The sequence below is a fragment of the Gavia stellata genome, chromosome 21 (assembly GCF_030936135.1).
Source record: "Gavia stellata isolate bGavSte3 chromosome 21, bGavSte3.hap2, whole genome shotgun sequence".
In the NCBI taxonomy this organism is placed as follows: domain Eukaryota; kingdom Metazoa; phylum Chordata; class Aves; order Gaviiformes; family Gaviidae; genus Gavia; species Gavia stellata.
In genome coordinates, this window is record NC_082614.1 from 5837814 (window position 1) to 5850444 (window position 12631).

The window sequence follows — 12631 nt, forward strand, 5'->3', positions numbered from 1 at the left end:
CACAGGAAAGGGCCACCACGCAGCGAGCGCTGTCTTTCCTCTCCCACTGCGGGGACGCGGCCGCCCTGGCACAGCCAGCGAGGGTCAGCCGTGGAAAAGAGGCAGCGACCAGCGCTGGCTTAACATCCCTACATAAACTCGTTTGTATTTACACATGTGCGCACACAGCCACACGCAAAGAGAAGCATCACACAGAGCTTAAAAATCGCTGGCAGTTTACTTAACCGTGAATTGAGAGCAGAAAAAATCCTGAGCAGGATGGATTTTGCTGAACAGAAGCCCAGATGACAGTGCCGCAGCCATCTCAGTTTAAAAAGCTGACGTTTTCAGGAAAAAGCAGCAGCTCAAACCCAGAAGCTTTTATCTAAACGCTTTGGACTTTCGAGATTGCAGATAGACTGTCGTGCTACTTCGGTTTCTGCAAAAGATTATTTTTGTTGGTGTGCAAGCATTTGTAAAGCTATGACATCAACAGGTAAAAAGCCAGCCTTCAATCATACAAGTCAGTTTGCAAGTTGCTTTGTTTTGCCAAGACAGATTTATTCTATCAGTTTCATAAGGAAGTTTCCATATACCATTCATCACAGTAAGGTTCTAATCAAAACAGGAAATCAATAAACAGTGTCATTCCCGATCAAAGGAACGCTCTTCAAAGAGCAAATGAAAATTGTTAAGATTTGAAGGTTTCAGAATTTAAAAACTGTTGTGAGCTCTACAGAGCTGAGCAGAGCTCAGTTCCTCCAACATCACTACTGACTCTGAAGAACTTTTTGAGGAAGATAATTAACGTTAGCAGAAAGCACGAGAGAAAAGAACAATTAAACCATATGCAGTAGATTTTGATTCAGAGCATTTTACAGTAAATCATGTTTCATTTTACTAAGATTTTATTACTGCATATTTATTTTCCTTTTACAGTATTATTTATTATTTCTTTAAAAAAGAACTATAAAAAATTACACAGCCACAGGATACATACAACTGTGCAATACATCTCACAGGAAAAAGGGAACTGAACCCACAGGATACCTAACTAACCTGTAAAGTCTGAGCTGAGCGTTGTATAGGATCTCCCATAAAATCAAAATGAACGCCAAGACAGATTCATGCCATACCTCTCGCAAGACAGTTTTTGAAAGCTGATATAGAGCATTATGATGGGACATACATAATCTGTAGGAAAGTTTGAAGTCAGTGACAAAGACCTGGAAATATGTATTAATTTTAAGCAGAAAGTCCTTGGATAAACTGAGTTGTACTTTTTCTCACCCATGTTCATCACCTGGTAGCAAAATGATACTGGTGTCCACGGTATCAACATTCAGGTAAGAATCCTTCAACATCACCGATAATAGAAAAAAGCACCTGTCAGATTTCATGGATTCCTCAAGTCCGCAAGTGGGATGAGGTTGTCATAAACATCCACGAACTGACATAATCACAGCTACCACGTTTTCCTGCAATCCCTAATCTGTCTAGATTTTTTCCTCCATTCTTCTCATATTGGCAAATTCCTCATTCTTGGTTGCAGTCATAGGCCAGGGTACGCGCTCCAGGCAGGATCACAGACCCGCGGCTCCCTCCCCCTACCCAGCAGATTGTGAAATGTTTATGACCTGGCTCTTATGGCTCTAGAGGTGCTGAATGGCCTTTTCCCCCCTCCAAGTCTCAGCTCCTGATGGGCAGCTACAGACCAACTTTTAGCCGGTTTGGTCCGTAGTTGTAGATTTTATTGCCCAGTTTGTCTCTTCAGCTCACATTTGTAAGCTCCAGAGTAGATTTTTCCCTGGGTAACACTCTGCAGCTCAAAGAACTCTTCTTGTTTTTATTACATCCTTAGTGATTAAAGGGATATTTAAACCTCACAATGCTCCCTGCTGAGAATATAAAAGCCTAGCATCATTTTGGATAGATGTGTTTAGAAAAATAAATTAAAAATTAGCCCTACTATAGCAGACAAATGCTTTTAAGTTGTTAAGAACATCAGGCACTCAAATGATTTAAATACTTTGGTTGCAATTCCTTGAGAAACCAAGGGACGACCCATGGCTTTCAGCTATCCGAACAGTTACACAGACAAGTTCCACTTGGACTGAGGACAACAGAGGTGTGCAATGACTGCATTATACGGAAGATACTGGATTTCATCTACTTAGGCATAAATTAGGTAAATTTCTCCTCTCTAACCTAGCAATCACTAACACACACATAATAGGTACAATTCTTAAAAACACAATCTTTGCTTTTGTGATGGCAAAACTTTTTAAATGACGGGCACGTTACAACCTAATCTATGCCTGCCAACCAAATGTAGATACAAACAACAATACAATGTAAATTCAACAGAAATATTTAAATTCTGCTAAGAAGAGTGCAGGGGAGTGCGCAGAAGGAAATCAAAGTCATATATGAGAGCAAGCATTCCTTGTGAGCACAGATTAGATGGTTATCAATAATGAGGTCACTGGTTTTGCCACCCCCTAATGCTGCAGTTACTCGTTTAATCTTCTGCCGGGAGCTACTGCCGGGGTCAGATTTGGTGAGGGTTAAGTCTGCCTGCAACGCAGGTTTGGCCTCACCACCATGGGGGCTCATAGCACTCCTCCTCGCTGCTAGCTTGCTTTACTGCTTGGTGTTGCTCAGTTTCTTCCTCTTAATACAAAGTAAAAAACCAAACCAGCCAGATTGTCACAGGGTGCAAGGAGTGCTCACACCTGTGCATTACTACAGCGTGCTCCTTGGGGGCCATCCTGAGCTTTGACTGGTGCTTTTCTCACGACTGAGGTGTTTAAAAAGGGGCTTTCCTGTCTGGATTCTCTGCTGTCTACTATTATGTTAACTCACATTACAGCCATTGCCTCAGACAAGAGCATTTTCAAGAAACCCATAGGACCCAACTCAATCTGTGTGACATCTACACTTCTGCCAAGTTGGGCTGAAACCAGGAGACTGCGTTAAAAAAGTTATTAGGAGGGAAAAACAGGCAGCAAGAACAAGCAAGTCTTTAGATACGTTTCACATATACTTGTTAAGGACTGGTTATGACAGGACAATTCAGCATTTAATTTTCCTGCCTCTCCACGATGTTCCTGCCACAAGAATTCTGGGTGATCAAGAGCTAACCTGAAGCAATCTCAGAAGAAATAATGTTGAGAATTCTCCTGCACTCTGGGCAATAATCCACAGCAATGGTCTGAGGTTTCAAAGACTTCTCCTGGACAAAGCTGTGGCAAAATTCCATTGCAGGGTTCTAGGGTTTTTTATTATGTTTAAAGTAGGAAAAATGATCAATTATACTAATTATATATATACTCTAATTTCAATTAATTAACTTAAATTGTATCTACTCTAATTTAACAGCATTAGAGTCCAAACTTCTGCCCATCTCCCTCTCTCTGCTTATGCACATTTTGCATTGAGAGAGGTTGCTTTGGGGCATGCAAAGTCAAAGATGGATGGAGTGAAAAAAAGATTAGAAAGGTCACCTTGGAATTGTGATAAGCTGTCACGGCCATAAAAATAATTTCTCGGACTGTAAAGGCAGCTGTTGCACTCCACGGTAAGGTACAAGCATCTGTGCTGGTCAGCACCACATGGAACCTGGGCTGGTATTTGTGCATCAAGTGCAAAATGATCTGGAGCCAAAGACAACATAAGCAATCAGGAGGACTGGATAATGGCATCAAACCTGCTCGCATCCCTGCAGTCAGCTGTGGTTTTGGAGAAGTTGCTAGTATTCTACTTCATTTTTAATTAACTGCTCAGGGACCAGAGGGAGCCTACCAGATTTAAAGAGCGCTTGTGCTCTGCAGGACAGAGTGGAGAAGTCATGACAGCAGTTTGGGAGGACTGGTTTAGATTATCAGAAACCTGAGGCAAAAATTTGAAATCTAAGCCCATTTGTGGTCCCCCAATTCTGTCTTTCTGACCTCTTTGTCTCGTATTTCCTCTCCAGGATGGAACTACTTCTCCTTCTCCCATCGCATCATACTGTCGAGGAGTTGTTCAAGGGAGGAATTGCTGCAAACCAGAGGAATTGCCCACCCTCCAGATTTTCCCCTAAGAGTTGCTCAGTATCACTTCAATTTTTCTTTTGAACACAGTGATGTTCAGCCATATCCACCTATCAAAACCATGGTAATATTAAGGAGGCTACAATATACAGGTAGTTCATATGGTTTCCTACAGTAAGTATGATGGTTTTGTTTCCAACAAGGAAACAAAAGCAGCCAAATACAACCACAGGATGCATATGTGAAAATAGTGTGTAATTGAGCAGGGAAGTGGCAGGGCTTCTTTCTATTAGTCTGCTGTAAAACAAACTAGTAAAACTACATGTAATTCTTATCACCTCATTATCAAAGCTACCGGGGAACTGGAGGGAGACTGGATGAACTGAACATCAGAAAAGATTAGACAAGTTGGTAAGTAAAGCTTCATTGACTGATGGCTCTGTGCACAAAGAAGAAATGAACGTGTCTGCAGGGTGTAAACATACAGATGACAGAGGAATTAATATACTACAAAGGGATATAATTATCCTTCATTAGTAGGGATGAAAATGAGAGAGAGGCAATTTGAGTATCCAGGAAAAAAACCTACCGGCTGTGCAAGGGCAGCCTGTTCACAGAATAACAGGCAAAGCTCTTACTGTATTAGACTTTTAAATTATTTTTGCACAAACCAGTGGTATTGCAGAGAACAATCCTGCCTTCACATGAGCAGTAAAGAAGGCTCTGAAATATCTGCTCATCTCTTATTCCCGTGAATCTTCGAATGAATAAATGAATTCTGGGACCATGAAGAAGAATGTATGTTCTACTGGCATGTGAACAGACTGCTTCCCGGTGCAACGTAACCAGGCGTTACTTACGGACTGCGGATTACAGCGCTACACATCTGACACAGATTCAAGCAGAGGGAAATGTCCAGGCTTCTCTTACATGATCACACTGCTTCAGAGCTGTACTGGTGATCTCAGTTCTCTGGAAGGAGACTGGTTCTTTCTTCCAGTGACTCCTAAGAGCTGGAGAATCTGGACGAAGTGTCTGGGGACAGGGGCATCAGCCTTCTCAACAGCTTCTCACTTGTAGTGGGCATTGTCCAAAGGTATGATGTTCATCAGCATCAGGGAGACAGTGTGAGTCCAGGCCTGAAGCTAGCAGTTGCAAGGAGGGAACATGTATCTGCGCAGCAGGAGAGAGCAGAACCGAGTGTTGCCACTTCAGGGTTGATACTAGAACTTACCTCATGCTCCACTAGAAGCAAAGAAGTGCAACTACCAACAGAACATGCCAGACAGCTAACACAACACACAAAGCCTTCCTCTTTACCCCCTCCCTTCATCCTCATTTGTCTCTTGGGACAGTAGCTCTGCCTCTCCTCTGAGATAATCTGCTAACACCGTACACTGACACATTTCAAAGCTGCTCAAGTTTTTTAAGAGGGCTCCAGATCTGAAACACTAATTATCCAGAAGGGAATCAGAGTGCAAATCAAGTGAATTTCGAAAAGGAAGAATCTTTCATGCTCAAGTTTGAACCTTAACAACAACCCTGAAGAGCGGTTAGGCCTGCCTTTTGTTCAGAATCTTGACAATGCAGCCCTAGTGTCAATTAACAGGAAATAAACTACGGCAATCACGCTGAATTTTCCCCATGGGGTTTTCTGCTAGACGTTTAGGTCTCACAGTATATATACAACTTCTTTACTACAGTCTAAGGTGATAAAATCATGAGCATATTAGGTGACTCGGCTGATGGACCACTTTGTCCTACCTGGCATTGTCACTGGTGTTATTTGCTGTTGGCCAAAGCTGCAGCTGTCGCAAGGCTGGTGCCATTTTGCCACTGGCGCTGTGAGCTGTCTGCAGGCAGGTTTCCTGAAGAACCCTGGAGAAGAAGTGCAGAAGGGCTCCATAATTCCTGTTCTTCAGAAGAGCTGTCCCTTACTTGTTCAGGAGATCCTTGCCAAAGGAAAAAAAAGTGGGTAGGTGGGGAAAAAGGTATGGAAAAGTGAGGGTAGAAAGAAAGAAGGGAAAAAATGAAAGGTAAGACACAGTGAAGAAAAAAAACCATAACAGGCTGTGCATGCTTCTGCCATTGGTATCCTCCTGCTGGGCTCAGGGGTCCTGCCATCAGCTTTTGTACCCAGCTGAGGATTTACAAATATAAAATGCTGTATTTCCACACATCATAATTCACAAAAGACCAGCTATTGACTCCCAAGGGGGGGGTGACTGCAATCTAAATGTTGCTGAGCCTGGTAGAGCACTCCTCTTCCCCACTCCTCGGCCTAGGCCAAAGTGATAGGAAAGGTGACAAGTTATTGAGCCATTGGGCTTCATTTCCCAAGAAGTGCCTTTGGGTGACAGTGGAGATACACTAAAGCTGTCAGCCAGTGTGTTAGGGCTGACAAAAGATTGATCCATGGATGAAAGAAGCAGTTTCTCTGCAATTCTGAAGCACAAAGTTTACTAGCTGTTCTCCTCTCTGCTTTCAGAGAGCTTCAAACAGCCCTCAAGGGAGAAAAAGGACTTTAGTTTACACAAACCATGTCCACTTAGTGTATTTAACTCATGCACAGCATTGATGATTCACCAAGTCATTTTCCATGTCCTAACGAACTCCTGCCATGGGTAGCTCCTGCCATCACAACTTTCTTTTCTACCCCATTACCCAAGAACAGTCCAGAAACAGAACATCCTCTGTGCCAAAAAGTCATCTCCTTTGAGGAATCCAACCCAGGACTGTTCTTGCGACAAGCAACCAGGATGGACAATACCTCCTCCCTCTCTTCTGTTTCAGCCCTAATATTCATGAAAGTGCCAGATTCAGCTTTGCAAACAGAACTCCTTTTTTCCAGAACTGATTGAGCTGTGGTAGAGGCAGTGGGAGTGTCACATTGATTCTGGAGAGGAGTATGTCTGTCTTTGCCTGGTAAGCGAGGTCAGCCTTGAGACTGACTTCCCACCTTTCAGTACCTGGGTTATGGTCTCTGACTAATAGAAATGCAGCAAACCCACTGACTCACTTTTAAAGGTGCCTGCAGAGAAGTAAAACTCAGATAACAAGGGGTATTTAGGAAGGGAACTTGTCAGATAAAAAAAAGGCTCTGGTTTAGCACTTACTGCCTGAATTTTTTCTTGCCTGAAGACAAATGAAAACATACTTGCAGAAATACAGGTTCTTTTTCCATTTGCAAGCGGGATGAGGAAGCTCGTAATAAAGGAAATCATTACTGTTAACTGCATGTCCTAAGTGACCAGCTCTAGCTTCTGTAGTGCAGCCATTGTCACTGGTTTTGTGACACAAGGAAATAAAAACAGTTTCTGTGCAACATCCACATTAGTGATTTCTCTCTTGCATTAGGTGAGACAGTGACAACGAGCCTACAGTGGAATTATCGCAGTTAAAAAGTTACCTGACTAGCCTGGCCTCACAATTCCTTTGCCACCCTCAACGTTAAAACCCAAACTTGCATCTTACCAACATTTTACTCAGCAACATACCAAAAGGTATTTAAGCCTCAGTCTATTTCTGTTCGCAGAGATGAAAGTTATGCTAATGGCTGAAGCTAGTGTGGGAGACAATTATTCTCAAGCAAACTCTCCCAGGCTGAAGAATCCTGGGTTTCCCAAAGACAGTTCTGCCCCAGCTTTTCCAGAAGGTCTTCTTCAGAAATGGAATCAGGCCCTTAAGAGAGCTATCATTTAAATGTTTTTGCCAATAAGAAGTCATCTTAAATAAACCTCAACGTACTTGTGCTCTCATTCCACGCTTAGCCAAACAATGTAATAGATTTTATTCAGCAAATAAAACAGAACTCAGCAAAAATAAAAGCAGCAAAATCAACCTTTTTTTTTTTTTTTTTTAACATCATCCTCCACCAGGCAAAGTACTAAATCTACATCAGTATTTTGGCAGTAAGGAAATATTCTCAAAACAACAGTATTGCAGCAGTAATGTCTTCTCCTTTGGAAATGTGTTACCTTGATGTTTATATAGCCACAGGAGACCATTCAACAATGGCAATGTGTTAATTCCATTGACATTATCGCTCAAATTCAGTCACAGGGGTTGGCGGTTTCTTTTTTTACATGGCTCTTTCATCTAAAAGAGAGTAAGGCAGGACATAATGGATAGTTAGTAACATATTGTTAAATGGTTACAAGACACAGGAAATTTCAGCTGGGGAATGGGAAAAACTGAAAAATCCAAGTAAGTCTTGATTAGAAAAAAAGACTTGGTTTTGCTGCACTGAATTATCCCAATTTCTCAGCAATTAGAGCTAAGGACTCTCCAAAAAACTGAGCATGTTCTACACTTTATGAGCAGACACTTGTTAGTCTTCTCCAGAATTCTGCTCATGGGAAGATCTGTGTGATTCACCACGACAAAAACTCAGGTGACTTTCTGTATTGCTCTTGTTTAACTCAGCTATGGGAGCCGTTTCAAGTGGATATTAATGTTCATTCACTCAAAATGAAAAAGCCATAGTTTTAACTAAAATTGGTTAGAAGATAAAGTTATAAACAATTTAAGATATATAAAAATGTCCTAGCTTCAAATTCAGTGACCATTTGGGGTGGGATTTTTTTTTTTGTACAAGTAGTTTCTGTTTTATGGAGATAGAAAATGGAAGATAAATGGTGAACCAAAAAACTCACCAGCTAGTGGGAAAGCTCTGATGCACAATTCAGTTCTTTTGACTCTTACGATTTATTGGTTAAACCAATGGTGTTGTTATAAAATAGGCACAGAAAGTGAATATTGACAAAGCCCAGAGAGAACACACCAAGAATGAGCCAGCTTCCAGTCCATCATATTCAGTAAATATCACCAGCTCTGCTGCTGCTGTTCTGAAAGCCACCAGAATTTCCTTGCTGGAACAGTATCAACCACCGAGGATGGAGGAGAAAAGCTATTAAAGAAAATGATATTCCTAATAAACACCCTGTCCCAGGGATCACACAAAGACAGGTATCACTAAACGGAACTTCATTGTACGATCTCCCTTCCTGCAACTTACGTAGATAATGCCAATTGCTCTCCAAAGTTTGCCTATGTGCCATAGCCATCATAATTTCAGGGAGAATTAATTGGGGAATTTTGACTTCCTTAGTACTGCTCTCAAATTTATGTAGCACAATTTTAAAACTATAGTTTGTTCCTGTTTACTCCGATTGACTTGTTACCTAAACCTCACGCTACATCGTCATTTTATTTGCACACCCTACCATATCCAAGCCTATTCCTTATAGTCACTCAGTTTCCCACAGATTTCATTTGGGCTGAGATTTTTACCAGCAGAGATACTTCCACCTTTCTTTGGCCTTTTGCATTTTTCAGTGGTTAACTGTGAACTCTTGAGTTTGCAAGTACTAAGGAGGTTAAGTCTATTTATTTTAAAGGACCTGTTTTCAATTGAAATTTTAGTTGTAGAAATACCTTAGGTCACTAAAGAAATTGTACACAATGTAAGCCTATGGTGAAACACAAGCTGATGATGCCCTTTCCTATCTTCATTGAAACCAACTGTAGTCATTTATATTAGGTACCTTGTTGAATCAGGCACATATTTCAGAAGAAACATTGTCGTCCTCCTCCTCTCTCCCTCTTCCCCAGCAGACTCTCTACACTTGGAAATATCATTTCCATATTTTCATGTTCTTTACAGCTACTTTTCCAATTGTCTTCATAGTCCCAGATAACAAGACAGTTGTTGCACTGTGCTGTCTTTGTATCCGAGTTCTCATTACTGAAATGTGTCCATACACACAAACTGGGCATTGTAACGGTAACGTAAATATTTCTGAGTTTCACTGAAATGGCAAGAAGCTCATCTTATTAAAAAAGCAAATGCAGCAGGAGTGCATATAAGCACATACTATTTACTCTCTCTTACATTTTAACTGAATTACCAATTGTCTAAAAGTGAACTCATTAATTTAGATGGTAACAACTCCATAGCAGTCATCTGAATTATGTGCAGTTGTTAAAGGCCCTTGTGTCTGCCTCTTAACAGCTGCCAATACACATGTCGGAGGAGCTCAGCCTGGGGAGCTGTTCCGCTCCTGCGAGGAGGGGTCGCAGCACCCGGACCCGGCTGAGCACCTGCCATCCCAGCTGAACAGGGACGTGGTTGTGGCCGAGGGGGAGGCAGTGGAAGACACAGAGGGATTAAAATGACTCTGAGGCTGTAGGCTTTCTAGCAATCCTCCACTGCTTTCTCATTTTTCTCCTTACATTGAGAAAACCCGCTATATTAACAACTTCCAAAGAAAAGTACAGGCCTGGTAAAATTTCCCATTGTAGGAGAATCTTTGCTTAGTTCATTGGAGGGTTGATTTTAGAGACAATGAAAAGCATCACGGTGCATCCAAGAGCGTACCAGTAAACACACGGGGCTTGAGTGGCTTCTATAAAAAGACCCACGTCTCTGTCTTCTCACAATTAAAATGCGAACAGTCTGACAGCGCTGCCTAGATGCCAATGGCTAGTTCTAACTGCACCAGCAGAATTTAAAGGGTTCTTTACGCTAGCAAAGCAAGGGGATCAAATGGACCCAGGTTATCAACAAGAAACTCCTGCACTTCTTTTTGCAGCAATACTTTACCATGTGCAATCCCGAGCTGTTATTACGTTCAAGAAAGCCAAACTGAAAAATCATCTTGTACCGCTGCTACTTGCTGTGAGATAACACGTCAGACTCTTTGTTTTGCTCCCAGGAAAGCCCATTTACTTATTAAGTATAGGAAGCATCTCCAGCAGTGCCGTCTATTGGGAAAGTCATAGCAGCACTGTTATTTGTTTGAACTGGCATTGAGTACTTGAGGGCATAGCATTGCAAATTGATGTTGCAAGCTCAGTAACTTCCACTATGAGTTTCTAAACCTTAATTTTTTTTTTCTAACCCAGCCTAACTTCATAGAAATCAAATATACAGTCTAGATATTCCTAGGTGACAAATTTCCATATTCAAACTACCGCTTTCTGACATTCATATAGCATGGTGGTTTTATACGTCAGCTCAATTAACAAGTTCAGCTATTCTTTGAGAATACATCTAGTGCCATCTCTTAAGGGGAAAAGAAAATGATCATTGCAATCTTATCGAAGGAGTTGCATTTTATATATACTCAACACATTTAGAAGAGAAAAATGTGACTCTTCATACATTTTAGTGTGTAACTTAAGGAAATTAAATCTCTGTGATTTGAGTTACATTGCAAGGAATCAAAGAACACTTCTAAAGTATAAAGCTTTTCTGCTCATACAACATCCTTTACTATTACTGAACAGTATGTGTTCAGTGCTATATTAGATAATAGTTCATGTAATGCATATTTGCAAATAAAACTCAGTTGCATATTATTTCATGCGAACAGCCCTCCATACCTGTCAAAAACCTCAGAGAAGTCAAAAGAAAAGAATGTGAACATATAGACAAGTTCTTAAGCTGATGGCTGACTGTAGTTATACATAACTATTAAGTATTCACACAGGAAGCACTATGTCTAAAATGCCTTTGGCCTGCTACATGGCCTTTCACTTGTACTTAGAATAATACCACTGTAACAAAAATGAAATGAATACCATTCTCATATGCTTATACCATACATGAACTGTGTTTATATTCCATTTACACTGGAATTCACTGTTGTTTGCAGGGTCTCTGAAAGAGAAGGGAGAGAAAAAAAAATAGGCTGAGAAATAAAAATTGTCGGGAGGTATCAATGTCTAATCTGAGAGCAAAAACTACTTTTTACCATATACATTGACTTGGTTTTAGGTAGGCAGTTTCCTTCAATAAGACAATGTGCTTAGAGAGACATTGCAAAGTGTTCCTCCCACTGGGATTATGTAATTGAATGCTTTTGTACCAAGCTATATACACAATCATTTAATTGCCAGGTAAATCTTAAATGCAGGCAGAAGTGTGATTTTACTTTTCCCCTTGGTAGAATTGACTTTGTTTTTCTGGTTCTGCAGTCAGTTCGTGGCCTCAGCTCCACCTCACTATCCCATTTCATGTGCATTTCTGCAAGATGACCACAGTACTTGATCTTAGCTCCTGGCTACTTTAGATAACAGACTGTTACACAAGATTGTTTCCAAGCTTGAAAGCTACATATTTCTTCCATCATTTTCATAGGCATTTTTGTCCCTAATTAGAATTACACTTTAACGAAACTATCTCAAAACACTTTACAGATCTGTGAGTTGCATGCTTATCACCTACTCCTGCGCTCAGTGACACGGGTGCAAACCCCATGCCACTGCAACAAACTAGGATTGAATTAATCAGGATTTACACTGATGAAGATCAAAGCATTATTTGAGTCTTTTTACACAAGATTAACTGTCAAAAGATACTCATTCTCTCCCCCATCATAATATGCTGCACATTAAGAAAAATGGAAAACAGACAGTGGGCTTTTTATAGGGGAATTAAAAAAAAAAAAAGGGGGAAACATAGTTACGGGGCAAACCAATTTTGTGTGAAAAAGCAAGTATATTGTGGATCTGTTTTCCTGCTCAGTTGCAATATAATGGTAACAAAGCTCTTTTTTTTTTGCTATGGCCAGGAACATGGGACAGAATCCTGTAAACAGACTATGAGGATTCTC